General features: G+C 41.6%; 52 non-coding genes across 52 annotated transcripts; all 52 read right to left on the bottom strand.

Moving 5' to 3' along the window:
* Nucleotides 1–430: 430 nt before the first annotated feature.
* On the bottom strand, nt 431–502 carry trnak-cuu (transfer RNA lysine (anticodon CUU)). Its single transcript has one exon. It is a non-coding gene; the product is annotated as a tRNA-Lys (tRNA).
* A 331-nt stretch (nt 503–833) lies between these two features.
* trnae-cuc (transfer RNA glutamic acid (anticodon CUC)) lies at nt 834–905 on the bottom strand. Its single transcript has one exon. It is a non-coding gene; the product is annotated as a tRNA-Glu (tRNA).
* A 106-nt stretch (nt 906–1,011) lies between these two features.
* trnae-cuc (transfer RNA glutamic acid (anticodon CUC)) lies at nt 1,012–1,083 on the bottom strand. The gene has a single exon. It is a non-coding gene; the product is annotated as a tRNA-Glu (tRNA).
* A 106-nt stretch (nt 1,084–1,189) lies between these two features.
* trnae-cuc (transfer RNA glutamic acid (anticodon CUC)) lies at nt 1,190–1,261 on the bottom strand. The gene has a single exon. It is a non-coding gene; the product is annotated as a tRNA-Glu (tRNA).
* Nucleotides 1,262–1,592: 331 nt separating this feature from the next.
* On the bottom strand, nt 1,593–1,664 carry trnae-cuc (transfer RNA glutamic acid (anticodon CUC)). Its single transcript has one exon. It is a non-coding gene; the product is annotated as a tRNA-Glu (tRNA).
* Nucleotides 1,665–1,770: 106 nt separating this feature from the next.
* Nucleotides 1,771–1,842, bottom strand: trnae-cuc (transfer RNA glutamic acid (anticodon CUC)). Its single transcript has one exon. It is a non-coding gene; the product is annotated as a tRNA-Glu (tRNA).
* Nucleotides 1,843–1,948: 106 nt separating this feature from the next.
* Nucleotides 1,949–2,020, bottom strand: trnae-cuc (transfer RNA glutamic acid (anticodon CUC)). The gene has a single exon. It is a non-coding gene; the product is annotated as a tRNA-Glu (tRNA).
* A 346-nt stretch (nt 2,021–2,366) lies between these two features.
* trnae-uuc (transfer RNA glutamic acid (anticodon UUC)) lies at nt 2,367–2,438 on the bottom strand. Its single transcript has one exon. It is a non-coding gene; the product is annotated as a tRNA-Glu (tRNA).
* Nucleotides 2,439–2,751: 313 nt separating this feature from the next.
* Nucleotides 2,752–2,823, bottom strand: trnae-uuc (transfer RNA glutamic acid (anticodon UUC)). Its single transcript has one exon. It is a non-coding gene; the product is annotated as a tRNA-Glu (tRNA).
* Nucleotides 2,824–3,122: 299 nt separating this feature from the next.
* Nucleotides 3,123–3,194, bottom strand: trnae-uuc (transfer RNA glutamic acid (anticodon UUC)). Its single transcript has one exon. It is a non-coding gene; the product is annotated as a tRNA-Glu (tRNA).
* Nucleotides 3,195–3,686: 492 nt separating this feature from the next.
* trnae-cuc (transfer RNA glutamic acid (anticodon CUC)) lies at nt 3,687–3,758 on the bottom strand. Its single transcript has one exon. It is a non-coding gene; the product is annotated as a tRNA-Glu (tRNA).
* Nucleotides 3,759–4,089: 331 nt separating this feature from the next.
* Nucleotides 4,090–4,161, bottom strand: trnae-cuc (transfer RNA glutamic acid (anticodon CUC)). Its single transcript has one exon. It is a non-coding gene; the product is annotated as a tRNA-Glu (tRNA).
* Nucleotides 4,162–4,267: 106 nt separating this feature from the next.
* trnae-cuc (transfer RNA glutamic acid (anticodon CUC)) lies at nt 4,268–4,339 on the bottom strand. Its single transcript has one exon. It is a non-coding gene; the product is annotated as a tRNA-Glu (tRNA).
* A 106-nt stretch (nt 4,340–4,445) lies between these two features.
* On the bottom strand, nt 4,446–4,517 carry trnae-cuc (transfer RNA glutamic acid (anticodon CUC)). The gene has a single exon. It is a non-coding gene; the product is annotated as a tRNA-Glu (tRNA).
* Nucleotides 4,518–4,670: 153 nt separating this feature from the next.
* On the bottom strand, nt 4,671–4,742 carry trnae-uuc (transfer RNA glutamic acid (anticodon UUC)). Its single transcript has one exon. It is a non-coding gene; the product is annotated as a tRNA-Glu (tRNA).
* A 733-nt stretch (nt 4,743–5,475) lies between these two features.
* Nucleotides 5,476–5,547, bottom strand: trnae-uuc (transfer RNA glutamic acid (anticodon UUC)). The gene has a single exon. It is a non-coding gene; the product is annotated as a tRNA-Glu (tRNA).
* An 863-nt stretch (nt 5,548–6,410) lies between these two features.
* On the bottom strand, nt 6,411–6,481 carry trnae-uuc (transfer RNA glutamic acid (anticodon UUC)). Its single transcript has one exon. It is a non-coding gene; the product is annotated as a tRNA-Glu (tRNA).
* A 670-nt stretch (nt 6,482–7,151) lies between these two features.
* On the bottom strand, nt 7,152–7,223 carry trnae-uuc (transfer RNA glutamic acid (anticodon UUC)). The gene has a single exon. It is a non-coding gene; the product is annotated as a tRNA-Glu (tRNA).
* A 524-nt stretch (nt 7,224–7,747) lies between these two features.
* trnae-uuc (transfer RNA glutamic acid (anticodon UUC)) lies at nt 7,748–7,819 on the bottom strand. Its single transcript has one exon. It is a non-coding gene; the product is annotated as a tRNA-Glu (tRNA).
* Nucleotides 7,820–8,150: 331 nt separating this feature from the next.
* trnae-cuc (transfer RNA glutamic acid (anticodon CUC)) lies at nt 8,151–8,222 on the bottom strand. Its single transcript has one exon. It is a non-coding gene; the product is annotated as a tRNA-Glu (tRNA).
* A 106-nt stretch (nt 8,223–8,328) lies between these two features.
* trnae-cuc (transfer RNA glutamic acid (anticodon CUC)) lies at nt 8,329–8,400 on the bottom strand. Its single transcript has one exon. It is a non-coding gene; the product is annotated as a tRNA-Glu (tRNA).
* A 106-nt stretch (nt 8,401–8,506) lies between these two features.
* Nucleotides 8,507–8,578, bottom strand: trnae-cuc (transfer RNA glutamic acid (anticodon CUC)). The gene has a single exon. It is a non-coding gene; the product is annotated as a tRNA-Glu (tRNA).
* Nucleotides 8,579–9,537: 959 nt separating this feature from the next.
* On the bottom strand, nt 9,538–9,609 carry trnae-uuc (transfer RNA glutamic acid (anticodon UUC)). The gene has a single exon. It is a non-coding gene; the product is annotated as a tRNA-Glu (tRNA).
* Nucleotides 9,610–9,922: 313 nt separating this feature from the next.
* Nucleotides 9,923–9,994, bottom strand: trnae-uuc (transfer RNA glutamic acid (anticodon UUC)). Its single transcript has one exon. It is a non-coding gene; the product is annotated as a tRNA-Glu (tRNA).
* Nucleotides 9,995–10,293: 299 nt separating this feature from the next.
* Nucleotides 10,294–10,365, bottom strand: trnae-uuc (transfer RNA glutamic acid (anticodon UUC)). Its single transcript has one exon. It is a non-coding gene; the product is annotated as a tRNA-Glu (tRNA).
* Nucleotides 10,366–10,486: 121 nt separating this feature from the next.
* trnae-uuc (transfer RNA glutamic acid (anticodon UUC)) lies at nt 10,487–10,558 on the bottom strand. The gene has a single exon. It is a non-coding gene; the product is annotated as a tRNA-Glu (tRNA).
* Nucleotides 10,559–11,049: 491 nt separating this feature from the next.
* Nucleotides 11,050–11,121, bottom strand: trnae-cuc (transfer RNA glutamic acid (anticodon CUC)). The gene has a single exon. It is a non-coding gene; the product is annotated as a tRNA-Glu (tRNA).
* Nucleotides 11,122–11,999: 878 nt separating this feature from the next.
* Nucleotides 12,000–12,071, bottom strand: trnae-cuc (transfer RNA glutamic acid (anticodon CUC)). The gene has a single exon. It is a non-coding gene; the product is annotated as a tRNA-Glu (tRNA).
* A 106-nt stretch (nt 12,072–12,177) lies between these two features.
* On the bottom strand, nt 12,178–12,249 carry trnae-uuc (transfer RNA glutamic acid (anticodon UUC)). The gene has a single exon. It is a non-coding gene; the product is annotated as a tRNA-Glu (tRNA).
* Nucleotides 12,250–12,726: 477 nt separating this feature from the next.
* Nucleotides 12,727–12,798, bottom strand: trnae-cuc (transfer RNA glutamic acid (anticodon CUC)). The gene has a single exon. It is a non-coding gene; the product is annotated as a tRNA-Glu (tRNA).
* Nucleotides 12,799–12,951: 153 nt separating this feature from the next.
* On the bottom strand, nt 12,952–13,023 carry trnae-uuc (transfer RNA glutamic acid (anticodon UUC)). Its single transcript has one exon. It is a non-coding gene; the product is annotated as a tRNA-Glu (tRNA).
* Nucleotides 13,024–14,098: 1,075 nt separating this feature from the next.
* trnae-uuc (transfer RNA glutamic acid (anticodon UUC)) lies at nt 14,099–14,170 on the bottom strand. The gene has a single exon. It is a non-coding gene; the product is annotated as a tRNA-Glu (tRNA).
* Nucleotides 14,171–14,919: 749 nt separating this feature from the next.
* On the bottom strand, nt 14,920–14,991 carry trnae-cuc (transfer RNA glutamic acid (anticodon CUC)). The gene has a single exon. It is a non-coding gene; the product is annotated as a tRNA-Glu (tRNA).
* Nucleotides 14,992–15,695: 704 nt separating this feature from the next.
* Nucleotides 15,696–15,767, bottom strand: trnae-uuc (transfer RNA glutamic acid (anticodon UUC)). The gene has a single exon. It is a non-coding gene; the product is annotated as a tRNA-Glu (tRNA).
* Nucleotides 15,768–16,694: 927 nt separating this feature from the next.
* On the bottom strand, nt 16,695–16,766 carry trnae-cuc (transfer RNA glutamic acid (anticodon CUC)). Its single transcript has one exon. It is a non-coding gene; the product is annotated as a tRNA-Glu (tRNA).
* Nucleotides 16,767–17,470: 704 nt separating this feature from the next.
* trnae-uuc (transfer RNA glutamic acid (anticodon UUC)) lies at nt 17,471–17,542 on the bottom strand. Its single transcript has one exon. It is a non-coding gene; the product is annotated as a tRNA-Glu (tRNA).
* A 524-nt stretch (nt 17,543–18,066) lies between these two features.
* On the bottom strand, nt 18,067–18,138 carry trnae-cuc (transfer RNA glutamic acid (anticodon CUC)). Its single transcript has one exon. It is a non-coding gene; the product is annotated as a tRNA-Glu (tRNA).
* Nucleotides 18,139–18,291: 153 nt separating this feature from the next.
* On the bottom strand, nt 18,292–18,363 carry trnae-uuc (transfer RNA glutamic acid (anticodon UUC)). The gene has a single exon. It is a non-coding gene; the product is annotated as a tRNA-Glu (tRNA).
* A 331-nt stretch (nt 18,364–18,694) lies between these two features.
* trnae-cuc (transfer RNA glutamic acid (anticodon CUC)) lies at nt 18,695–18,766 on the bottom strand. Its single transcript has one exon. It is a non-coding gene; the product is annotated as a tRNA-Glu (tRNA).
* Nucleotides 18,767–19,245: 479 nt separating this feature from the next.
* Nucleotides 19,246–19,317, bottom strand: trnae-uuc (transfer RNA glutamic acid (anticodon UUC)). Its single transcript has one exon. It is a non-coding gene; the product is annotated as a tRNA-Glu (tRNA).
* Nucleotides 19,318–19,695: 378 nt separating this feature from the next.
* On the bottom strand, nt 19,696–19,767 carry trnae-cuc (transfer RNA glutamic acid (anticodon CUC)). The gene has a single exon. It is a non-coding gene; the product is annotated as a tRNA-Glu (tRNA).
* Nucleotides 19,768–21,470: 1,703 nt separating this feature from the next.
* On the bottom strand, nt 21,471–21,542 carry trnae-cuc (transfer RNA glutamic acid (anticodon CUC)). The gene has a single exon. It is a non-coding gene; the product is annotated as a tRNA-Glu (tRNA).
* A 153-nt stretch (nt 21,543–21,695) lies between these two features.
* Nucleotides 21,696–21,767, bottom strand: trnae-cuc (transfer RNA glutamic acid (anticodon CUC)). Its single transcript has one exon. It is a non-coding gene; the product is annotated as a tRNA-Glu (tRNA).
* Nucleotides 21,768–22,246: 479 nt separating this feature from the next.
* On the bottom strand, nt 22,247–22,318 carry trnae-uuc (transfer RNA glutamic acid (anticodon UUC)). The gene has a single exon. It is a non-coding gene; the product is annotated as a tRNA-Glu (tRNA).
* Nucleotides 22,319–23,067: 749 nt separating this feature from the next.
* Nucleotides 23,068–23,139, bottom strand: trnae-uuc (transfer RNA glutamic acid (anticodon UUC)). Its single transcript has one exon. It is a non-coding gene; the product is annotated as a tRNA-Glu (tRNA).
* A 492-nt stretch (nt 23,140–23,631) lies between these two features.
* trnae-cuc (transfer RNA glutamic acid (anticodon CUC)) lies at nt 23,632–23,703 on the bottom strand. Its single transcript has one exon. It is a non-coding gene; the product is annotated as a tRNA-Glu (tRNA).
* Nucleotides 23,704–23,809: 106 nt separating this feature from the next.
* On the bottom strand, nt 23,810–23,881 carry trnae-cuc (transfer RNA glutamic acid (anticodon CUC)). Its single transcript has one exon. It is a non-coding gene; the product is annotated as a tRNA-Glu (tRNA).
* A 106-nt stretch (nt 23,882–23,987) lies between these two features.
* Nucleotides 23,988–24,059, bottom strand: trnae-cuc (transfer RNA glutamic acid (anticodon CUC)). The gene has a single exon. It is a non-coding gene; the product is annotated as a tRNA-Glu (tRNA).
* Nucleotides 24,060–24,212: 153 nt separating this feature from the next.
* Nucleotides 24,213–24,284, bottom strand: trnae-uuc (transfer RNA glutamic acid (anticodon UUC)). Its single transcript has one exon. It is a non-coding gene; the product is annotated as a tRNA-Glu (tRNA).
* A 314-nt stretch (nt 24,285–24,598) lies between these two features.
* On the bottom strand, nt 24,599–24,670 carry trnae-uuc (transfer RNA glutamic acid (anticodon UUC)). The gene has a single exon. It is a non-coding gene; the product is annotated as a tRNA-Glu (tRNA).
* Nucleotides 24,671–25,016: 346 nt separating this feature from the next.
* trnae-uuc (transfer RNA glutamic acid (anticodon UUC)) lies at nt 25,017–25,088 on the bottom strand. Its single transcript has one exon. It is a non-coding gene; the product is annotated as a tRNA-Glu (tRNA).
* Nucleotides 25,089–25,580: 492 nt separating this feature from the next.
* Nucleotides 25,581–25,652, bottom strand: trnae-cuc (transfer RNA glutamic acid (anticodon CUC)). The gene has a single exon. It is a non-coding gene; the product is annotated as a tRNA-Glu (tRNA).
* Nucleotides 25,653–25,821: the final 169 nt, after the last annotated feature.

Raw genomic sequence — 25,821 nt, 5'->3', positions numbered from 1 at the left:
CTTGAATTAAAAGTTAAAGCTTGAATTCCCTGACCAGGAATTTAACACTTTATATCTGACTTCCCTGACCGGAAATTGAACCCGGGCCACAGCGGTGAAAGCGCCAAATCCTAGCCACTAGACCCTCAGGGACACAATTATGCAAATGAAGTCATAGTTTAAGTCGAATACTTTAAAAACACTGTAGTTTGGCTTGAATTAAAATTTAGAGCTTCAATTCCCTGACTAGGAATTTAACACTTTATATCTGATTTCCCTGACCGGAAATTGAACCCGGGCCACAGCGGTGAAAGCGCCAAATCCGAGCCACTAGACCATCAGGGACACAATTATGCAAATGAAGTCATAGTTTAAGTCGAATGCTTTAAAAACATCTGTAGTTTGGCTTGAATTAAAAGTTGGATCTGCAATTCCAAACTCTAAATCTCATTTCCCTGACCGGGAATTGAACCCGGGCCGCGGCAGTAAGAGCGCCGAATCCTAGCCACTAGACCATCAGGGACATGATTATGCAAATGAAGTTATAGTTTAAGTCAAAAACTTTAAAAACATCTGCAGTTTGGCTTGAATTAAAAGTTGGATCTGGAATTCCATAACATCTGCAGTTTGGCTTGAATTAAAAGTTAGATCTGGAATTCCAAACTCTAAATCTCATTTCCCTGACCGGGAATTGAACCCGGGCCGCGGCGTTGAAAGAGCCAAATCCGAGCCACTAGACCATCAGGGACACAATTATGCAAATGAAGTCATAGTTTAAGTCGAATGCTTTAAAAACATCTGTAGTTTGGCTTGAATTAAAAGTTGGATCTGCAATTCCAAACTCTAAATCTCATTTCCCTGACCGGGAATTGAACCCGGGCCGCGGCGGTGAGAGCGCCGAATCCTAGCCACTAGACCATCAGGGACATGATTATGCAAATGAAGTCATAGTTTAAGTCAAAAACTTTAAAAACATCTGCAGTTTGGCTTGAATTAAAAGTTGGATCTGGAATTCCAAACTCTAAATCTCATTTCCCTGACCGGGAATTGAACCCGGGCCGCGGCGGTGAGAGCGCCGAATCCTAGCCACTAGACCATCAGGGACACGATTATGCAAATGAAGTCATAGTTTAAGTCAAAAACTTTAAAAACATCTGCAGTTTGGCTTGAATTAAAAGTTGGATCTGGAATTCCAAACTCTAAATCTCATTTCCCTGACCGGGAATTGAACCCGGGCCGCGGCGGTGAGAGCGCCGAATCCTAGCCACTAGACCATCAGGGACATGATTATGCAAATGAAGTTATAGTTTAAGTCAAAAACTTTAAAAACATCTGCAGTTTGGCTTGAATTAAAAGTTGGATCTGGAATTCCATAACATCTGCAGTTTGGCTTGAATTAAAAGTTAGATCTGGAATTCCAAACTCTAAATCTCATTTCCCTGACCGGGAATTGAACCCGGGCCGCGGCGGTGAAAGAGCCAAATCCGAGCCACTAGACCATCAGGGACACAATTATGCAAATGAAGTCATAGTTTAAGTCGAATGCTTTAAAAACATCTGTAGTTTGGCTTGAATTAAAAGTTGGATCTGCAATTCCAAACTCTAAATCTCATTTCCCTGACCGGGAATTGAACCCGGGCCGCGGCGGTGAGAGCGCCGAATCCTAGCCACTAGACCATCAGGGACATGATTATGCAAATGAAGTCATAGTTTAAGTCAAAAACTTTAAAAACATCTGCAGTTTGGCTTGAATTAAAAGTTGGATCTGGAATTCCAAACTCTAAATCTCATTTCCCTGACCGGGAATTGAACCCGGGCCGCGGCGGTGAGAGCGCCGAATCCTAGCCACTAGACCATCAGGGACACGATTATGCAAATGAAGTCATAGTTTAAGTCAAAAACTTTAAAAACATCTGCAGTTTGGCTTGAATTAAAAGTTGGATCTGGAATTCCAAACTCTAAATCTCATTTCCCTGACCGGGAATTGAACCCGGGCCGCGGCGGTGAGAGCGCCGAATCCTAGCCACTAGACCATCAGGGACATGATTATGCTAATGAAGTCTTAATTTAAGTCGAAAACTTTAAAAACATCTGCAGTTTGGATTGAATTAAAAGTTGGATCTGGAATTCCATAACATCTGCAATTTGGCTTGAATTAAAAGTTGGATCTGGAATTCCAAACTCTAAATCTCATTTCCCTGACCGGAAATTGAACCCGGGCCGCGGCGGTGAAAGAGCCAAATCCGAGCCACTAGACCATCAGGGACACAATTATGCAAATGAAGTCATAGTTTAAGTCGAATACTTTAAAAACATCTGCAGTTTGGCTTGAATTAAAAGTTAAAGCTTGAATTCCCTGACCAGGAATTTAACACTTTATATCTGACTTCCCTGACCGGAAATTGAACCCGGGCCACAGCGGTGAAAGCGCCAAATCCTAGCCACTAGACCATCAGGGACACAATTATGCAAATGGAGTCATAGTTTAAGTCGAATGCTTTAAAAACATCTGTAGTTTGGCTTGAATTAAAATTTAGAGCTTCAATTCCCTGACTAGGAATTTAACACTTTATATCTGATTTCCCTGACCGGAAATTGAACCCGGGCCACAGCTGTGACAGCGCCAAATCCTAGCCACTAGACCCTCAGGGACACAATTATGCAAATGAAGTCATAGTTTAAGTCGAATACTTTAAAAACACTGTAGTTTGGCTTGAATTAAAATTTAGAGCTTCAATTCCCTGACTAGGAATTTAACACTTTATATCTGATTTCCCTGACCGGAAATTGAACCCGGGCCACAGCGGTGAAAGCGCCAAATCCTAGCCACTAGACCATCAGGGACACAATTATGCAAATGAAGTCATAGTTTAAGTCGAATACATTAAAAACATCTGCAGTTTGGCTTGAATTAAAAGTTAAAGCTTGAATTCCCTGGCCAGGAATTTAACACTTTATATCTGACTTCCCTGACCGGAAATTGAACCCTGGCCACAGCGGTGAAAGCGCCAAATCCTAGCCACTAGACCCTCAGTGACACAATTATGCAAATGAAGTCATAGTTTAAGTCGAATACTTTAAAAACATCTGCAGTTTGGCTTGAATTAAAAGTTGGATCTGGAATTCCAAACTCCAAATCTCATTTCCCTGACCGGAAATTGAACCCGGGCCACAGCGGTGAAAGCGCCAAATCCTAGCCACTAGACCATCAGGGACACAATTATGCAAATGAAGTCATAGTTTAAGTCGAATACATTAAAAACATCTGCAGTTTGGCTTGAATTAAAAGTTAAAGCTTGAATTCCCTGACCAGGAATTTAACACTTTATATCTGACTTCCCTGACCGGAAATTGAACCCGGGCCACATTTGTGAAAGCGCCAAATCCTAGCCACTAGACCATCAGGGACACAATTATGCAAATGAAGTCATAGTTTAAGTCGAATACATTAAAAACATCTGCAGTTTGGCTTGAATTAAAAGTTAAAGCTTGAATTCCCTGACCAGGAATTTAACACTTTATATCTGATTTCCCTGACCGGAAATTGAACCCGGGCCACAGCGGTGAAAGCGCCAAATCCGAGCCACTAGACCATCAGGGACACAATTATGCAAATGAAGTCATAGTTTAAGTCGAATGCTTTAAAAACATCTGTAGTTTGGCTTGAATTAAAAGTTGGATCTGCAATTCCAAACTCTAAATCTCATTTCCCTGACCGGGAATTGAACCCGGGCCGCGGCGGTGAGAGCGCCGAATCCTAGCCACTAGACCATCAGGGACATGATTATGCAAATGAAGTCATAGTTTAAGTCAAAAACTTTAAAAACATCTGCAGTTTGGCTTGAATTAAAAGTTGGATCTGGAATTCCATAACATCTGCAGTTTGGCTTGAATTAAAAGTTAGATCTGGAATTCCAAACTCTAAATCTCATTTCCCTGACCGGGAATTGAACCCGGGCCGCGGCGGTGAAAGAGCCAAATCCGAGCCACTAGACCATCAGGGACACAATTATGCAAATGAAGTCATAGTTTAAGTCGAATGCTTTAAAAACATCTGTAGTTTGGCTTGAATTAAAAGTTGGATCTGCAATTCCAAACTCTAAATCTCATTTCCCTGACCGGGAATTGAACCCGGGCCGCGGCGGTGAGAGCGCCGAATCCTAGCCACTAGACCATCAGGGACATGATTATGCAAATGAAGTCATAGTTTAAGTCAAAAACTTTAAAAACATCTGCAGTTTGGCTTGAATTAAAAGTTGGATCTGGAATTCCAAACTCTAAATCTCATTTCCCTGACCGGGAATTGAACCCGGGCCGCGGCGGTGAGAGCGCCGAATCCTAGCCACTAGACCATCAGGGACACGATTATGCAAATGAAGTCATAGTTTAAGTCAAAAACTTTAAAAACATCTGCAGTTTGGCTTGAATTAAAAGTTGGATCTGGAATTCCAAACTCTAAATCTCATTTCCCTGACCGGGAATTGAACCCGGGCCGCGGCGGTGAGAGCGCCGAATCCTAGCCACTAGACCATCAGGGACATGATTATGCTAATGAAGTCTTAATTTAAGTCGAAAACTTTAAAAACATCTGCAGTTTGGATTGAATTAAAAGTTGGATCTGGAATTCCATAACATCTGCAATTTGGCTTGAATTAAAAGTTGGATCTGGAATTCCAAACTCTAAATCTCATTTCCGTGACCGGGAATTGAACCCGGGCCGCGGCGGTGAAAGCGCCAAATCCTAGCCACTAGACCATCAGGGACACAATTATGCAAATGAAGTCATAGTTTAAGTCGAATACATTAAAAACATCTGCAGTTTGGCTTGAATTAAAAGTTAAAGCTTGAATTCCCTGACCAGGAATTTAACACTTTATATCTGACTTCCCTGACCGGAAATTGAACCCGGGCCACATTTGTGAAAGCGCCAAATCCTAGCCACTAGACCATCAGGGACATAATTATGCAAATGAAGTCAAAGTTTATCTCGAATGCTTTAAAAACATCTGTAGTTTGGCTTGAATTAAAATTTAGAGCTTCAATTCCCTGACTAGGAACTTAACACTTTATATCTAATTTCCCCGACCGGGAATTGAACCCGGGCCGCGGCGGTGAGAGATTTAGAATCCGAGCCACTAGACCATCAGGGACATGATTATGCTAATGAAGTCTTAATTTAAGTCGAAAACTTTAAAAACATCTGCAGTTTGGCTTGAATTAAAAGTTGGATCTGGAATTCCATAACATCTGCAATTTGGCTTGAATTAAAAGTTGGATCTGGAATTCCAAACTCTAAATCTCATTTCCCTGACCGGGAATTGAACCCCGGCCGCGGCGGTGAAAGAGCCAAATCCGAGCCACTAGACCATCAGGGACACAATTATGCAAATGAAGTCATAGTTTAAGTCGAATACATTAAAAACATCTGCAGTTTGGCTTGAATTAAAAGTTAAAGCTTGAATTCCCTGACCAGGAATTTAACACTTTATATCTGACTTCCCTGACCGGAAATTGAACCCGGGCCACAGCGGTGAAAGCGCCAAATCCTAGCCACTAGACCATCAGGGACACAATTATGCAAATGGAGTCATAGTTTAAGTCGAATGCTTTAAAAACATCTGTAGTTTGGCTTGAATTAAAATTTAGAGCTTCAATTCCCTGACTAGGAATTTAACACTTTATATCTGATTTCCCTGACCGGAAATTGAACCCGGGCCACAGCTGTGACAGCGCCAAATCCTAGCCACTAGACCATCAGGGACACAATTATGCAAATGAAGTCATAGTTTAAGTCGAATACATTAAAAACATCTGCAGTTTGGCTTGAATTAAAAGTTAAAGCTTGAATTCCCTGACCAGGAATTTAACACTTTATATCTGACTTCCCTGACCGGAAATTGAACCCGGGCCGCAACGGTGAAAGCGCCAAATCCTAGCCACTAGAACATCAGGGACACAATTATGCAAATGAAGTCATAGTTTAAGTCGAATACTTTAAAAACATCTGCAGTTTGGCTTGAATTAAAAGTTAAAGCTGGAATTCCCTGACCAGGAATTTAACACTTTATATCTGACTTCCCTGACCGGAAATTGAACCCTGGCCACAGCGGTGAAAGCGCCAAATCCTAGCCACTAGACCCTCAGGGACACAATTATGCAAATGAAGTCATAGTTTAAGTCGAATGCTTTAAAAATATCTGTAGTTTGGCTTGAATTAAAAGTTGGATCTACAATTCCAAACTCTAAATCTCATTTCCCTGACCGGGAATTGAACCCGGGCCGCGGCAGTGAGAGCGCCGAATCCTAGCCACTAGACCATCAGGGACACGATTATGCAAATTAAGTCATAGTTTAAGTCAAAAACTTTAAAAACATCTGCAGTTTGGCTTGAATTAAAAGTTGGATCTGGAATTCCAAACTCTAAATCTCATTTCCCTGACCGGGAATTGAACCCGGGCACGGCGGTGAAAGCGCCAAATCCTAGCCACTAGACCATCAGGGACACAATTATGCAAATGAAGTCATAGTTTAAGTCGAATACATTAAAAACATCTGCAGTTTGGCTTGAATTAAAAGTTAAAGCTTGAATTCCCTGACCAGGAATTTAACACTTTATATCTGACTTCCCTGACCGGAAATTGAACCCGGGCCACAGCGGTGAAAGCGCCAAATCCTAGCCACTAGACCCTCAGGGACACAATTATGCAAATGAAGTCATAGTTTAAGTCGAATGCTTTAAAAACATCTGTAGTTTGGCTTGAATTAAAAGTTGGATCTACAATTCCAAACTCTAAATCTCATTTCCCTGACCGGGAATTGAACCCGGGCCGCGGCGGTGAGAGCTCCGAATCCTAGCCACTAGACCATCAGGGACACGATTATGCAAATTAAGTCATAGTTTAAGTCAAAAACTTTAAAAACATCTGCAGTTTGGCTTGAATTAAAAGTTGGATCTGGAATTCCAAACTCTAAATCTCATTTCCCTGACCGGGAATTGAACCCGGGCCACAGCTGTGACAGCGCCAAATCCTAGCCACTAGACCATCAGGGACACAATTATGCAAATGAAGTCATAGTTTAAGTCGAATACATTAAAAACATCTGCAGTTTGGCTTGAATTAAAAGTTAAAGCTTGAATTCCCTGACCAGGAATTTAACACTTTATATCTGACTTCCCTGACCGGAAATTGAACCCGGGCCACAGCGGTGAAAGCGCCAAATCCTAGCCACTAGACCATCAGGGACACAATTATGCAAATGAAGTCATAGTTTAAGTCGAATACATTAAAAACATCTGCAGTTTGGCTTGAATTAAAAGTTAAAGCTTGAATTCCCTGACCAGGAATTTAACACTTTATATCTGACTTCCCTGACCGGAAATTGAACCCGGGCCACAGCGGTGAAAGCGCCAAATCCTAGCCACTAGACCCTCAGGGACACAATTATGCAAATGGAGTCATAGTTTAAGTCGAATGCTTTGAAAACATCTGTAATTTGGCTTGAATTAAAAGTTGGTTCTGGAATTCCAAACTCTAAATCTCATTTCCCTGACCGGGAATTGAACCCGGGCCGCGGCGGTGAGAGCGCCGAATCCTAGCCACTAGACCATAAGGGACATGATTATGCAATTTAAGTCATAGTTTAAGTCAAAAACTTTAAAAACATCTGCAGTTTGGCTTGAATTAAAAGTTGGATCTGGAATTCCATAACATCTGCAGTTTGGCTTGAATTAAAAGTTGGATCTGGAATTCCAAACTCTAAATCTCATTTCCCTGACCGGGAATTGAACCCGGGCCGCGGCGGTGAAAGCGCCAAATCCTAGCCACTAGACCATCAGGGACACAATTATGCAAATGAAGTCATAGTTTAAGTCGAATACATTAAAAACATCTGCAGTTTGGCTTGAATTAAAAGTTGGATCTGGAATTCCATAACATCTGCAGTTTGGCTTGAATTAAAAGTTAGATCTGGAATTCCAAACTCTAAATCTCATTTCCCTGACCGGGAATTGAACCCGGGCCGCGGCGGTGAAAGAGCCAAATCCGAGCCACTAGACCATCAGGGACACAATTATGCAAATGAAGTCATAGTTTAAGTCGAATGCTTTAAAAACATCTGTAGTTTGGCTTGAATTAAAAGTTGGATCTGCAATTCCAAACTCTAAATCTCATTTCCCTGACCGGGAATTGAACCCGGGCCGCGGCGGTGAGAGCGCCGAATCCTAGCCACTAGACCATCAGGGACATGATTATGCAAATGAAGTCATAGTTTAAGTCAAAAACTTTAAAAACATCTGCAGTTTGGCTTGAATTAAAAGTTGGATCTGGAATTCCAAACTCTAAATCCCATTTCCCTGACCGGGAATTGAACCCGGGCCGCGGCGGTGAGAGCGCCGAATCCTAGCCACTAGACCATCAGGGACACGATTATGCAAATGAAGTCATAGTTTAAGTCAAAAACTTTAAAAACATCTGCAGTTTGGCTTGAATTAAAAGTTGGATCTGGAATTCCAAACTCTAAATCTCATTTCCCTGACCGGGAATTGAACCCGGGCCGCGGCGGTGAGAGCGCCGAATCCTAGCCACTAGACCATCAGGGAAAATGATTATGCTAATGAAGTCTTAATTTAAGTCGAAAACTTTAAAAACATCTGCAGTTTGGCTTGAATTAAAAGTTGGATCTGGAATTCCATAACATCTGCAATTTGGCTTGAATTAAAAGTTGGATCTGGAATTCCAAACTCTAAATCTCATTTCCGTGACCGGGAATTGAACCCGGGCCGCGGGGGTGAAAGCGCCAAATCCTAGCCACTAGACCATCAGGGACACAATTATGCAAATGAAGTCATAGTTTAAGTCGAATACATTAAAAACATCTGCAGTTTGGCTTGAATTAAAAGTTAAAGCTTGAATTCCCTGACCAGGAATTTAACACTTTATATCTGACTTCCCTGACCGGAAATTGAACCCGGGCCACATTTGTGAAAGCGCCAAATCCTAGCCACTAGACCATCAGGGACATAATTATGCAAATGAAGTCAAAGTTTATCTCGAATGCTTTAAAAACATCTGTAGTTTGGCTTGAATTAAAATTTAGAGCTTCAATTCCCTGACTAGGAATTTAACACTTTATATCTAATTTCCCCGACCGGGAATTGAACCCGGGCCGCGGCGGTGAGAGATTTAGAATCCTAGCCACTAGACCATCAGGGACATGATTATGCTAATGAAGTCTTAATTTAAGTCGAAAACTTTAAAAACATCTGCAGTTTGGCTTGAATTAAAAGTTGGATCTGGAATTCCATAACATCTGCAATTTGGCTTGAATTAAAAGTTGGATCTGGAATTCCAAACTCTAAATCTCATTTCCCTGACCGGGAATTGAACCCCGGCCGCGGCGGTGAAAGAGCCAAATCCGAGCCACTAGACCATCAGGGACACAATTATGCAAATGAAGTCATAGTTTAAGTCGAATACATTAAAAACATCTGCAGTTTGGCTTGAATTAAAAGTTAAAGCTTGAATTCCCTGACCAGGAATTTAACACTTTATATCTGACTTCCCTGACCGGAAATTGAACCCGGGCCACAGCGGTGAAAGCGCCAAATCCTAGCCACTAGACCATCAGGGACACAATTATGCAAATGGAGTCATAGTTTAAGTCGAATGCTTTAAAAACATCTGTAGTTTGGCTTGAATTGAAATTTAGAGCTTCAATTCCCTGACTAGGAATTTAACACTTTATATCTGATTTCCCTGACCGGAAATTGAACCCGGGCCACAGCTGTGACAGCGCCAAATCCTAGCCACTAGACCCTCAGGGACACAATTATGCAAATGAAGTCATAGTTTAAGTCGAATACTTTAAAAACACTGTAGTTTGGCTTGAATTAAAATTTAGAGCTTCAATTCCCTGACTAGGAATTTAACACTTTATATCTGATTTCCCTGACCGGAAATTGAACCCGGGCCACAGCGGTGAAAGCGCCAAATCCTAGCCACTAGACCATCAGGGACACAATTATGCAAATGAAGTCATAGTTTAAGTCGAATACATTAAAAACATCTGCAGTTTGGCTTGAATTAAAAGTTAAAGCTTGAATTCCCTGACCAGGAATTTAACACTTTATATCTGACTTCCCTGACCGGAAATTGAACCCTGGCCACAGCGGTGAAAGCGCCAAATCCTAGCCACTAGACCCTCAGGGACACAATTATGCAAATGAAGTCATAGTTTAAGTCGAATACTTTAAAAACATCTGCAGTTTGGCTTGAATTAAAAGTTGGATCTGGAATTCCAAACTCCAAATCTCATTTCCCTGACCGGAAATTGAACCCGGGCCACAGCGGTGAAAGCGCCAAATCCTAGCCACTAGACCATCAGGGACACAATTATGCAAATTAAGTCATAGTTTAAGTCGAATACATTAAAAACATCTGCAGTTTGGCTTGAATTAAAAGTTAAAGCTTGAATTCCCTGACCAGGAATTTAACACTTTATATCTGACTTCCCTGACCGGAAATTGAACCCGGGCCACAGCGGTGAAAGCGCCAAATCCTAGCCACTAGACCATCAGGGACACAATTATGCAAATGAAGTCATAGTTTAAGTCGAATACATTAAAAACATCTGCAGTTTGGCTTGAATTAAAAGTTAAAGCTTGAATTCCCTGACCAGGAATTTAACACTTTATATCTGACTTCCCTGACCGGAAATTGAACCCGGGCCACAGCGGTGAAAGCGCCAAATCCTAGCCACTAGACCCTCAGGGACACAATTATGCAAATGAAGTCATAGTTTAAGTCGAATACTTTAAAAACACTGTAGTTTGGCTTGAATTAAAATTTAGAGCTTCAATTCCCTGACTAGGAATTTAACACTTTATATCTGATTTCCCTGACCGGAAATTGAACCCGGGCCACAGCGGTGAAAGCGCCAAATCCGAGCCACTAGACCATCAGGGACACAATTATGCAAATGAAGTCATAGTTTAAGTCGAATGCTTTAAAAACATCTGTAGTTTGGCTTGAATTAAAAGTTGGATCTGCAATTCCAAACTCTAAATCTCATTTCCCTGACCGGGAATTGAACCCGGGCCGCGGCGGTGAGAGCGCCGAATCCTAGCCACTAGACCATCAGGGACATGATTATGCAAATGAAGTCATAGTTTAAGTCAAAAACTTTAAAAACATCTGCAGTTTGGCTTGAATTAAAAGTTAGAGCTTGAATTCCCTGACCAGGAATTTAACACTTTATATCTGAATTCCCTGACCGGAAATTGAACCCGGGCCGCGGCGGTGAGAGCGCCGAATCCTAGCCACTAGACCATCAGGGACATGATTATGCTAATGATGTCTTAATTTAAGTCGAATGCTTTAAAAACATCTGTAGTTTGGCTTGAATTAAAATTTAGAGCTTCAATTCCCTGACTAGGAATTTAACACTTTATATCTGATTTCCCTGACCGGAAATTGAACCCGGGCCACAGCTGTGACAGCGCCAAATCCTAGCCACTAGACCATCAGGGACACAATTATGCAAATGAAGTCATAGTTTAAGTCGAATACATTAAAAACATCTGCAGTTTGGCTTGAATTAAAAGTTAAAGCTTGAATTCCCTGACCAGGAATTTAACACTTTATATCTGACTTCCCTGACCGGAAATTGAACCCGGGCCGCGACGGTGAAAGCGCCAAATCCTAGCCACTAGAACATCAGGGACACAATTATGCAAATGAAGTCATAGTTTAAGTCGAATACTTTAAAAACATCTGCAGTTTGGCTTGAATTAAAAGTTAAAGCTGGAATTCCCTGACCAGGAATTTAACACTTTATATCTGACTTCCCTGACCGGAAATTGAACCCTGGCCACAGCGGTGAAAGCGCCAAATCCTAGCCACTAGACCCTCAGGGACACAATTATGCAAATGAAGTCATAGTTTAAGTCGAATGCTTTAAAAACATCTGTAGTTTGGCTTGAATTAAAAGTTGGATCTACAATTCCAAACTCTAAATCTCATTTCCCTGACCGGGAATTGAACCCGGGCCGCGGCGGTGAGAGCGCCGAATCCTAGCCACTAGACCATCAGGGACACGATTATGCAAATTAAGTCATAGTTTAAGTCAAAAACTTTAAAAACATCTGCAGTTTGGCTTGAATTAAAAGTTGGATCTGGAATTCCAAACTCTAAATCTCATTTCCCTGACCGGGAATTGAACCCGGGCCACGGCGGTGAAAGCGCCAAATCCTAGCCACTAGACCATCAGGGACACAATTATGCAAATGAAGTCATAGTTTAAGTCGAATACATTAAAAACATCTGCAGTTTGGCTTGAATTAAAAGTTAAAGCTTGAATTCCCTGACCAGGAATTTAACACTTTATATCTGACTTCCCTGACCGGAAATTGAACCCGGGCCACAGCGGTGAAAGCGCCAAATCCTAGCCACTAGACCCTCAGGGACACAATTATGCAAATGAAGTCATAGTTTAAGTCGAATGCTTTAAAAACATCTGTAGTTTGGCTTGAATTAAAAGTTGGATCTACAATTCCAAACTCTAAATCTCATTTCCCTGACCGGGAATTGAACCCGGGCCGCGGCGGTGAGAGCTCCGAATCCTAGCCACTAGACCATCAGGGACACGATTATGCAAATTAAGTCATAGTTTAAGTCAAAAACTTTAAAAACATCTGCAGTTTGGCTTGAATTAAAAGTTGGATCTGGAATTCCAAACTCTAAATCTCATTTCCCTGACCGGGAATTGAACCCGGGCCGCGGCGGTGAGAGCGCCGAATCCTAGCCACTAGACCATCAGGGACATGATTATGCTAATGAAGTCTTAATTTAAGTCGAAAACTTTAAAAACATCTGCAGTTTGGCTTGAATTAAAAGTTGGATCTGGAATTCCATAACATCTGCAATTTGGCTTGAATTAAAAGTTGGATCTGGAATTCCAAACTCTAAATCTCATTTCCCTGACCGGGAATTGAACCCGGGCCACGGCGGTGAAAGCGCCAAATCCTAGCCACTAGACCATCAGGGACACAATTATGCAAATGAAGTCATAGTTTAAGTCGAATACATTAAAAACATCTGCAGTTTGGCTTGAATTAAAAGTTAAAGCTTGAATTCCCTGACCAGGAATTTAACACTTTATATCTGACTTCCCTGACCGGAAATTGAACCCGGGCCACATTTGTGAAAGCGCCAAATCCTAGCCACTAGACCATCAGGGACATAATTATGCAAATGAAGTCATAGTTTAAGTCGAATGCTTTAAAAACATCTGCAGTTTGGCTTGAATTAAAAGTTGGATCTGGAATTCCAAACTCTAAATCTCATTTCCCTGACCGGGAATTGAACCCGGGCCGCGGCGGTGAGAGCGCCGAATCTTAGCCACTAGACCATCAGGGACATGATTATGCAAATTAAGTCATAGTTTAAGTCAAAATCTTTAAAAACATCTGCAGTTTGGCTTGAATTAAAAGTTGGATCTGGAATTCCATAACATCTGCAGTTTGGCTTGAATTAAAAGTTGGATCTGGAATTCCAAACTCTAAATCTCATTTCCCTGACCGGGAATTGAACCCAGGCCGCGGCGGTGAGAGCGCCGAATCCTAGCCACTAGACCATCAGGGACATGATTATGCAAATGAAGTCATAGTTTAAGTCAAAAACTTTAAAAACATCTGCAGTTTGGCTTGAATTAAAAGTTGGATCTGGAATTCCAAACTCTAAATCTCATTTTTGAACCCGGGCCGCGGCGGTGAAAGCGCCAAATCCTAGCCACTAGACCACCAGGGACACAATTATGCAAATGAAGTCATAGTTTAAGTCGAATACATTAAAAACATCTGCAGTTTGGCTTGAATTAAAAGTTAAAGCTTGAATTCCCTGACCAGGAATTTAACACTTTATATCTGACTTCCCTGACCTGAAATTGAACCCGGGCCACAGCGGTGAAAGCGCCAAATCCTAGCCACTAGACCATCAGGGACACAATTATGCAAATTGAGTCATAGTTTAAGTCGAATGCTTTAAAAACATCTGTAGTTTGGCTTGAATTAAAATTTAGAGCTTCAATTCCCTGACTAGGAATTTAACACTTTATATCTGATTTCCCTGACCGGAAATTGAACCCGGGCCACAGCGGTGAAAGCGCCAAATCCTAGCCACTAGACCATCAGGGACACAATTATGCAAATGAAGTCATAGTTTAAGTCGAATACATTAAAAAAATCTGCAGTTTGGCTTGAATTAAAAGTTAGAGCTTGAATTCCCTGACCAGGAATTTAACACTTTATATCTGAATTCCCTGACCGGAAATTGAACCCGGGCCGCGGCGGTGAGAGCGCCGAATCCTAGCCACTAGACCATCAGGGACATGATTATGCTAATGATGTCTTAATTTAAGTCGAAAACTTTAAAAACATCTGCAGTTTGGCTTGAATTAAAAGTTGGATCTGGAATTCCATAACATCTGCAGTTTGGCTTGAATTAAAAGTTAGATCTGGAATTCCAAACTCTAAATCTCATTTCCCTGACCGGGAATTGAACCCGGGCCGCGGCGGTGAAAGAGCCAAATCAGAGCCACTAGACCATCAGGGACACAATTATGCAAATGAAGTCATAGTTTAAGTCGAATGCTTTAAAAACATCTGTAGTTTGGCTTGAATTAAAAGTTGGATCTGCAATTCCAAACTCTAAATCTCATTTCCCTGACCGGGAATTGAACCCAGGCCGCGGCGGTGAGAGCGCCGAATCCTAGCCACTAGACCATCAGGGACATGATTATGCAAATTAAGTCATAGTTTAAGTCAAAATCTTTAAAAACATCTGCAGTTTGGCTTGAATTAAAAGTTGGATCTGGAATTCCATAACATCTGCAGTTTGGCTTGAATTAAAAGTTGGATCTGGAATTCCAAACTCTAAATCTCATTTCCCTGACCGGGAATTGAACCCGGGCCGCGGCGGTGAGAGCGCCGAATCCTAGCCACTAGACCATCAGGGACATGATTATGCAAATTAAGTCATAGTTTAAGTCAAAATCTTTAAAAACATCTGCAGTTTGGCTTGAATTAAAAGTTGGATCTGGAATTCCATAACATCTGCAGTTTGGCTTGAATTAAAAGTTGGATCTGGAATTCCAAACTCTAAATCTCATTTCCCTGACCGGGAATTGAACCCAGGCCGCGGCGGTGAGAGCGCCGAATCCTAGCCACTAGACCATCAGGGACATGATTATGCAAATGAAGTCATAGTTTAAGTCAAAAACTTTAAAAACATCTGCAGTTTGGCTTGAATTAAAAGTTGGATCTGGAATTCCAAACTCTAAATCTCATTTTTGAACCCGGGCCGCGGCGGTGAAAGCGCCAAATCCTAGCCACTAGACCACCAGGGACACAATTATGCAAATGAAGTCATAGTTTAAGTCGAATACATTAAAAACATCTGCAGTTTGGCTTGAATTAAAAGTTAAAGCTTGAATTCCCTGACCAGGAATTTAACACTTTATATCTGACTTCCCTGACCTGAAATTGAACCCGGGCCACAGCGGTGAAAGCGCCAAATCCTAGCCACTAGACCATCAGGGACACAATTATGCAAATTGAGTCATAGTTTAAGTCGAATGCTTTAAAAACATCTGTAGTTTGGCTTGAATTAAAATTTAGAGCTTCAATTCCCTGACTAGGAATTTAACACTTTATATCTGATTTCCCTGACCGGAAATTGAACCCGGGCCACAGCGGTGAAAGCGCCAAATCCTAGCCACTAGACCATCAGGGACACAATTATGCAAATGAAGTCATAGTTTAAGTCGAATACATTAAAAAAATCTGCAGTTTGGCTTGAATTAAAAGTTAGAGCTTGAATTCCCTGACCAGGAATTTAACACTTTATATCTGAATTCCCTGACCGGAAATTGAACCCGGGCCGCGGCGGTGAGAGCGCCGAATCCTAGCCACTAGACCATCAGGGACATGATTATGCTAATGATGTCTTAATTTAAGTCGAAAACTTTAAAAACATCTGCAGTTTGGCTTGAATTAAAAGTTGGATCTGGAATTCCATAACATCTGCAGTTTGGCTTGAATTAAAAGTTAGATCTGGAATTCCAAACTCTAAATCTCATTTCCCTGACCGGGAATTGAACCCGGGCCGCGGCGGTGAAAGAGCCAAATCAGAGCCACTAGACCATCAGGGACACAATTATGCAAATGAAGTCATAGTTTAAGTCGAATGCTTTAAAAACATCTGTAGTTTGGCTTGAATTAAAAGTTGGATCTGCAATTCCAAACTCTAAATCTCATTTCCCTGACCGGGAATTGAACCCAGGCCGCGGCGGTGAGAGCGCCGAATCCTAGCCACTAGACCATCAGGGACATGATTATGCAAATTAAGTCATAGTTTAAGTCAAAATCTTTAAAAACATCTGCAGTTTGGCTTGAATTAAAAGTTGGATCTGGAATTCCATAACATCTGCAGTTTGGCTTGAATTAAAAGTTGGATCTGGAATTCCAAACTCTAAATCTCATTTCCCTGACCGGGAATTGAACCCAGGCCGCGGCGGTGAGAGCGCCGAATCCTAGCCACTAGACCATCAGGGACATGATTATGCAAATGAAGTCATAGTTTAAGTCAAAAACTTTAAAAACATCTGCAGTTTGGCTTGAATTAAAAGTTGGATCTGGAATTCCAAACTCTAAATCTCATTTCCCTGACCGGGAATTGAACCCGGGCCGCGGCGGTGAGAGCGCCGAATCCTAGCCACTAGACCATCAGGGACATGATTATGCAAATTAAGTCATAGTTTAAGTCAAAATCTTTAAAAACATCTGCAGTTTGGCTTGAATTAAAAGTTGGATCTGGAATTCCATAACATCTGCAGTTTGGCTTGAATTAAAAGTTGGATCTGGAATTCCAAACTCTAAATCTCATTTCCCTGACCGGGAATTGAACCCAGGCCGCGGCGGTGAGAGCGCCGAATCCTAGCCACTAGACCATCAGGGACATGATTATGCAAATGAAGTCATAGTTTAAGTCAAAAACTTTAAAAACATCTGCAGTTTGGCTTGAATTAAAAGTTGGATCTGGAATTCCAAACTCTAAATCTCATTTTTGAACCCGGGCCGCGGCGGTGAAAGCGCCAAATCCTAGCCACTAGACCACCAGGGACACAATTATGCAAATGAAGTCATAGTTTAAGTCGAATACATTAAAAACATCTGCAGTTTGGCTTGAATTAAAAGTTAAAGCTTGAATTCCCTGACCAGGAATTTAACACTTTATATCTGACTTCCCTGACCTGAAATTGAACCCGGGCCACAGCGGTGAAAGCGCCAAATCCTAGCCACTAGACCATCAGGGACACAATTATGCAAATGGAGTCATAGTTTAAGTCGAATGCTTTAAAAACATCTGTAGTTTGGCTTGAATTAAAATTTAGAGCTTCAATTCCCTGACTAGGAATTTAACACTTTATATCTGATTTCCCTGACCGGAAATTGAACCCGGGCCACAGCGGTGAAAGCGCCAAATCCTAGCCACTAGACCATCAGGGACACAATTATGCAAATGAAGTCATAGTTTAAGTCGAATACATTAAAAAAATCTGCAGTTTGGCTTGAATTAAAAGTTGGATCTGGAATTCCATAACATCTGCAATTTGGCTTGAATTAAAAGTTGGATCTGGAATTCCAAACTCTAAATCTCATTTCCCTGACCGGGAATTGAACCCCGGCCGCGGCGGTGAAAGAGCCAAATCCGAGCCACTAGACCATCAGGGACACAATTATGCAAATGAAGTCATAGTTTAAGTCGAATACATTAAAAACATCTGCAGTTTGGCTTGAATTAAAAGTTAAAGCTTGAATTCCCTGACCAGGAATTTAACACTTTATATCTGACTTCCCTGACCGGAAATTGAACCCGGGCCACAGCGGTGAAAGCGCCAAATCCTAGCCACTAGACCCTCAGGGACACAATTATGCAAATGGAGTCATAGTTTAAGTCGAATGCTTTGAAAACATCTGTAGTTTGGCTTGAATTAAAAGTTGGTTCTGGAATTCCAAACTCTAAATCTCATTTCCCTGACCGGGAATTGAACCCGGGCCGCGGCGGTGAGAGCGCCGAATCCTAGCCACTAGACCATCAGGGACATGATTATGCAATTTAAGTCATAGTTTAAGTCAAAAACTTTAAAAACATCTGCAGTTTGGCTTGAATTAAAAGTTGGATCTGGAATTCCATAACATCTGCAGTTTGGCTTGAATTAAAAGTTGGATCTGGAATTCCAAACTCTAAATCTCATTTCCCTGACCGGGAATTGAACCCGGGCCGCGGCGGTGAAAGCGCCAAATCCTAGCCACTAGACCATCAGGGACACAATTATGCAAATGAAGTCATAGTTTAAGTCGAATACATTAAAAACATCTGCAGTTTGGCTTGAATTAAAAGTTGGATCTGGAATTCCATAACATCTGCAGTTTGGCTTGAATTAAAAGTTAGATCTGGAATTCCAAACTCTAAATCTCATTTCCCTGACCGGGAATTGAACCCGGGCCGCGGCGGTGAAAGAGCCAAATCCGAGCCACTAGACCATCAGGGACACAATTATGCAAATGAAGTCATAGTTTAAGTCGAATGCTTTAAAAACATCTGTAGTTTGGCTTGAATTAAAAGTTGGATCTGCAACTCCAAACTCTAAATCTCATTTCCCTGACCGGGAATTGAACCCGGGCCGCGGCGGTGAGAGCGCCGAATCCTAGCCACTAGACCATCAGGGACATGATTATGCAAATGAAGTCATAGTTTAAGTCAAAAACTTTAAAAACATCTGCAGTTTGGCTTGAATTAAAAGTTGGATCTGGAATTCCAAACTCTAAATCTCATTTTTGAACCCGGGCCGCGGCGGTGAAAGCGCCAAATCCTAGCCACTAGACCACCAGGGACACAATTATGCAAATGAAGTCATAGTTTAAGTCGAATACATTAAAAACATCTGCAGTTTGGCTTGAATTAAAAGTTAAAGCTTGAATTCCCTGACCAGGAATTTAACACTTTATATCTGACTTCCCTGACCTGAAATTGAACCCGGGCCACAGCGGTGAAAGCGCCAAATCCTAGCCACTAGACCATCAGGGACACAATTATGCAAATTGAGTCATAGTTTAAGTCGAATGCTTTAAAAACATCTGTAGTTTGGCTTGAATTAAAATTTAGAGCTTCAATTCCCTGACTAGGAATTTAACACTTTATATCTGATTTCCCTGACCGGAAATTGAACCCGGGCCACAGCGGTGAAAGCGCCAAATCCTAGCCACTAGACCATCAGGGACACAATTATGCTAATGAAGTCTTAATTTAAGTCGAAAACTTTAAAAACATCTGCAGTTTGGATTGAATTAAAAGTTGGATCTGGAATTCTATAACATCTGCAATTTGGCTTGAATTAAAAGTTGGATCTGCAATTCCAAACTCTAAATCTCATTTCCCTGACCGGGAATTGAACCCAGGCCGCGGCGGTGAGAGCGCCGAATCCTAGCCACTAGACCATCAGGGACATGATTATGCAAATTAAGTCATAGTTTAAGTCAAAATCTTTAAAAACATCTGCAGTTTGGCTTGAATTAAAAGTTGGATCTGGAATTCCATAACATCTGCAGTTTGGCTTGAATTAAAAGTTGGATCTGGAATTCCAAACTCTAAATCTCATTTCCCTGACCGGGAATTGAACCCGGGCCGCGGCGGTGAGAGCGCCGAATCCTAGCCACTAGACCATCAGGGACATGATTATGCAAATTAAGTCATAGTTTAAGTCAAAATCTTTAAAAACATCTGCAGTTTGGCTTGAATTAAAAGTTGGATCTGGAATTCCATAACATCTGCAGTTTGGCTTGAATTAAAAGTTGGATCTGGAATTCCAAACTCTAAATCTCATTTCCCTGACCGGGAATTGAACCCAGGCCGCGGCGGTGAGAGCGCCGAATCCTAGCCACTAGACCATCAGGGACATGATTATGCAAATGAAGTCATAGTTTAAGTCAAAAACTTTAAAAACATCTGCAGTTTGGCTTGAATTAAAAGTTGGATCTGGAATTCCAAACTCTAAATCTCATTTTTGAACCCGGGCCGCGGCGGTGAAAGCGCCAAATCCTAGCCACTAGACCACCAGGGACACAATTATGCAAATGAAGTCATAGTTTAAGTCGAATACATTAAAAACATCTGCAGTTTGGCTTGAATTAAAAGTTAAAGCTTGAATTCCCTGACCAGGAATTTAACACTTTATATCTGACTTCCCTGACCTGAAATTGAACCCGGGCCACAGCGGTGAAAGCGCCAAATCCTAGCCACTAGACCATCAGGGACACAATTATGCAAATTGAGTCATAGTTTAAGTCGAATGCTTTAAAAACATCTGTAGTTTGGCTTGAATTAAAATTTAGAGCTTCAATTCCCTGACTAGGAATTTAACACTTTATATCTGATTTCACTGACCGGAAATTGAACCCGGGCCACAGCGGTGAAAGCGCCAAATCCTAGCCACTAGACCATCAGGGACACAATTATGCAAATGAAGTCATAGTTTAAGTCGAATACATTAAAAAAATCTGCAGTTTGGCTTGAATTAAAAGTTAGAGCTTGAATTCCCTGACCAGGAATTTAACACTTTATATCTGAATTCCCTGACCGGAAATTGAACCCGGGCCGCGGCGGTGAGAGCGCCGAATCCTAGCCACTAGACCATCAGGGACATGATTATGCTAATGATGTCTTAATTTAAGTCGAAAACTTTAAAAACATCTGCAGTTTGGCTTGAATTAAAAGTTGGATCTGGAATTCCATAACATCTGCAGTTTGGCTTGAATTAAAAGTTAGATCTGGAATTCCAAACTCTAAATCTCATTTCCCTGACCGGGAATTGAACCCGGGCCGCGGCGGTGAAAGAGCCAAATCAGAGCCACTAGACCATCAGGGACACAATTATGCAAATGAAGTCATAGTTTAAGTCGAATGCTTTAAAAACATCTGTAGTTTGGCTTGAATTAAAAGTTGGATCTGCAATTCCAAACTCTAAATCTCATTTCCCTGACCGGGAATTGAACCCAGGCCGCGGCGGTGAGAGCGCCGAATCCTAGCCACTAGACCATCAGGGACATGATTATGCAAATTAAGTCATAGTTTAAGTCAAAATCTTTAAAAACATCTGCAGTTTGGCTTGAATTAAAAGTTGGATCTGGAATTCCATAACATCTGCAGTTTGGCTTGAATTAAAAGTTGGATCTGGAATTCCAAACTCTAAATCTCATTTCCCTGACCGGGAATTGAACCCAGGCCGCGGCGGTGAGAGCGCCGAATCCTAGCCACTAGACCATCAGGGACATGATTATGCAAATGAAGTCATAGTTTAAGTCAAAAACTTTAAAAACATCTGCAGTTTGGCTTGAATTAAAAGTTGGATCTGGAATTCCAAACTCTAAATCTCATTTCCCTGACCGGGAATTGAACCCGGGCCGCGGCGGTGAGAGCGCCGAATCCTAGCCACTAGACCATCAGGGACATGATTATGCAAATTAAGTCATAGTGTAAGTCAAAATCTTTAAAAACATCTGCAGTTTGGCTTGAATTAAAAGTTGGATCTGGAATTCCATAACATCTGCAGTTTGGCTTGAATTAAAAGTTGGATCTGGAATTCCAAACTCTAAATCTCATTTCCCTGACCGGGAATTGAACCCGGGCCGCGGCGGTGAGAGCGCCGAATCCTAGCCACTAGACCATCAGGGACATGATTATGCAAATGAAGTCATAGTTTAAGTCAAAAACTTTAAAAACATCTGCAGTTTGGCTTGAATTAAAAGTTGGATCTGGAATTCCAAACTCTAAATCTCATTTTTGAACCCGGGCCGCGGCGGTGAAAGCGCCAAATCCTAGCCACTAGACCACCAGGGACACAATTATGCAAATGAAGTCATAGTTTAAGTCGAATACATTAAAAACATCTGCAGTTTGGCTTGAATTAAAAGTTAAAGCTTGAATTCCCTGACCAGGAATTTAACACTTTATATCTGACTTCCCTGACCTGAAATTGAACCCGGGCCACAGCGGTGAAAGCGCCAAATCCTAGCCACTAGACCATCAGGGACACAATTATGCAAATGGAGTCATAGTTTAAGTCGAATGCTTTAAAAACATCTGTAGTTTGGCTTGAATTAAAATTTAGAGCTTCAATTCCCTGACTAGGAATTTAACACTTTATATCTGATTTCCCTGACCGGAAATTGAACCCGGGCCACAGCGGTGAAAGCGCCAAATCCTAGCCACTAGACCATCAGGGACACAATTATGCAAATGAAGTCATAGTTTAAGTCGAATACATTAAAAAAATCTGCAGTTTGGCTTGAATTAAAAGTTGGATCTGGAATTCCATAACATCTGCAATTTGGCTTGAATTAAAAGTTGGATCTGGAATTCCAAACTCTAAATCTCATTTACCTGACCGGGAATTGAACCCCGGCCGCGGCGGTGAAAGAGCCAAATCCGAGCCACTAGACCATCAGGGACACAATTATGCAAATGAAGTCATAGTTTAAGTCGAATACATTAAAAACATCTGCAGTTTGGCTTGAATTAAAAGTTAAAGCTTGAATTCCCTGACCAGGAATTTAACACTTTATATCTGACTTCCCTGACCGGAAATTGAACCCGGGCCACAGCGGTGAAAGCGCCAAATCCTAGCCACTAGACCCTCAGGGACACAATTATGCAAATGGAGTCATAGTTTAAGTCGAATGCTTTGAAAACATCTGTAGTTTGGCTTGAATTAAAAGTTGGTTCTGGAATTCCAAACTCTAAATCTCATTTCCCTGACCGCGAATTGAACCCGGGCCGCGGCGGTGAGAGCGCCGAATCCTAGCCACTAGACCATCAGGGACATGATTATGCAATTTAAGTCATAGTTTAAGTCAAAAACTTTAAAAACATCTGCAGTTTGGCTTGAATTAAAAGTTGGATCTGGAATTCCATAACATCTGCAGTTTGGCTTGAATTAAAAGTTGGATCTGGAATTCCAAACTCTAAATCTCATTTCCCTGACCGGGAATTGAACCCGGGCCGCAGCGGTGAAAGCGCCAAATCCTAGCCACTAGACCATCAGGGACACAATTATGCAAATGAAGTCATAGTTTAAGTCGAATACATTAAAAACATCTGCAGTTTGGCTTGAATTAAAAGTTAAAGCTTGAATTCCCTGACCAGGAATTTAACACTTTATATCTGACTTCCCTGACCGGAAATTGAACCCGGGCCACATTTGTGAAAGCGCCAAATCCTAGCCACTAGACCATCAGGGACACAATTATGCAAATGAAGTCATAGTTTAAGTCGAATACATTAAAAACATCTGCAGTTTGGCTTGAATTAAAAGTTAAAGCTTGAATTCCCTGACCAGGAATTTAACACTTTATATCTGACTTCCCTGACCGGAAATTGAACCCGGGCCACAGCGGTGAAAGCGCCAAATCCTAGCCACTAGACCCTCAGGGACACAATTATGCAAATTAAGTCATAGTTTAAGTCGAATGCTTTAAAAACATCTGTAGTTTGGCTTGAATTAAAAGTTGGATCTGCAATTCCAAACTCTAAATCTCATTTCCCTGACCGGGAATTGAACCCGGGCCGCGGCGGTGAGAGCGCCGAATCCTAGCCACTAGACCATCAGGGACATGGTTATGCAAATGAAGTCATAGTTTAAGTCAAAAACTTTAAAAACATCTGCAGTTTGGCTTGAATTAAAAGTTGGATCTGGAATTCCAAACTCTAAATCTCATTTCCCTGACCGGGAATTGAACCCGGGCCGCGGCGGTGAGAGCGCCGAATCCTAGCCACTAGACCATCAGGGACACGATTATGCAAATGAAGTCATAGTTTAAGTCAAAAACTTTAAAAACATCTGCAGTTTGGCTTGAATTAAAAGTTGGATCTGGAATTCCAAACTCTAAATCTCATTTCCCTGACCGGGAATTGAACCCGGGCCGCGGCGGTGAGAGCGCCGAATCCTAGCCACTAGACCATCAGGGACATGATTATGCTAATGATGTCTTAATTTAAGTCGAAAACTTTAAAAACATCTGCAGTTTGGCTTGAATTAAAAGTTGGATCTGGAATTCCATAACATCTGCAGTTTGGCTTGAATTAAAAGTTGGATCTGGAATTCCAAACTCTAAATCTCATTTCCCTGACCGGGAATTGAACCCGGGCCGCGGCGGTGAAAGCGCCAAATCCTAGCCACTAGACCACCAGGGACACAATTATGCAAATGAAGTCATAGTTTAAGTCGAATACATTAAAAACATCTGCAGTTTGGCTTGAATTGAAAGTTAAAGCTTGAATTCCCTGAACAGGAATTTAACACTTTATATCTGACTTCCCTGACCTGAAATTGAACCCGGGCCACAGCGGTGAAAGCGCCAAATCCTAGCCACTAGACCATCAGGGACACAATTATGCAAATGGAGTCATAGTTTAAGTCGAATGCTTTAAAAACATCTGTAGTTTGGCTTGAATTAAAATTTAGAGCTTCAATTCCCTGACTAGGAATTTAACACTTTATATCTGATTTCCCTGACCGGAAATTGAACCCGGGCCACAGCGGTGAAAGCGCCAAATCCTAGCCACTAGACCATCAGGGACACAATTATGCAAATGAAGTCATAGTTTAAGTCGAATACATTAAAAAAATCTGCAGTTTGGCTTGAATTAAAAGTTAGAGCTTGAATTCCCTGACCAGGAATTTAACACTTTATATCTGAATTCCCTGACCGGAAATTGAACCCGGGCCGCGGCGGTGAGAGAGCCGAATCCTAGCCACTAGACCATCAGGGACATGATTATGCTAATGATGTCTTAATTTAAGTCGAAAACTTTAAAAACATCTGCAGTTTGGCTTGAATTAAAAGTTGGATCTGGAATTCCATAACATCTGCAGTTTGGCTTGAATTAAAAGTTGGATCTGGAATTCCAAACTCTAAATCTCATTTCCCTGACCGGGAATTGAACCCGGGCCGCGGCGGTGAAAGCGCCAAATCCTAGCCACTAGACCACCAGGGACACAATTATGCAAATGAAGTCATAGTTTAAGTCGAATACATTAAAAACATCTGCAGTTTGGCTTGAATTAAAAGTCAAAGCTTGAATTCCCTGACCAGGAATTTAACACTTTATATCTGACTTCCCTGACCGGAAATTGAACCCGGGCCACATTTGTGAAAGCGCCAAATCCTAGCCACTAGACCATCAGGGACACAATTATGCAAATGAAGTCATAGTTTAAGTCGAATACATTAAAAACATCTGCAGTTTGGCTTGAATTAAAAGTTAAAGCTTGAATTCCCTGATCAGGAATTTAACACTTTATATCTGACTTCCCTGACCGGAAATTGAACCCGGGCCACAGCGGTGAAAGCGCCAAATCCTAGCCACTAGACCCTCAGGGACACAATTATGCAAATGAAGTCATAGTTTAAGTCGAATGCTTTAAAAACATCTGTAGTTTGGCTTGAATTAAAAGTTGGATCTGCAATTCCAAACTCTAAATCTCATTTCCCTGACCGGGAATTGAACCCGGGCCGCGGCGGTGAGAGCGCCGAATCCTAGCCACTAGACCATCAGGGACACGATTATGCAAATGAAGTCATAGTTTAAGTCAAAAACTTTAAAAACATCTGCAGTTTGGCTTGAATTAAAAGTTGGATCTGGAATTCCATAACATCTGCAGTTTGGCTTGAATTAAAAGTTGGATCTGGAATTCCAAACTCTAAATCTCATTTTTGAACCCGGGCCG

The sequence above is a fragment of the Gasterosteus aculeatus genome, chromosome 4 (assembly GCF_964276395.1).
Source record: "Gasterosteus aculeatus chromosome 4, fGasAcu3.hap1.1, whole genome shotgun sequence".
Taxonomy (NCBI): Eukaryota; Metazoa; Chordata; class Actinopteri; order Perciformes; family Gasterosteidae; genus Gasterosteus; species Gasterosteus aculeatus.
This window is presented reverse-complemented; position numbering and strand designations above follow the sequence as displayed.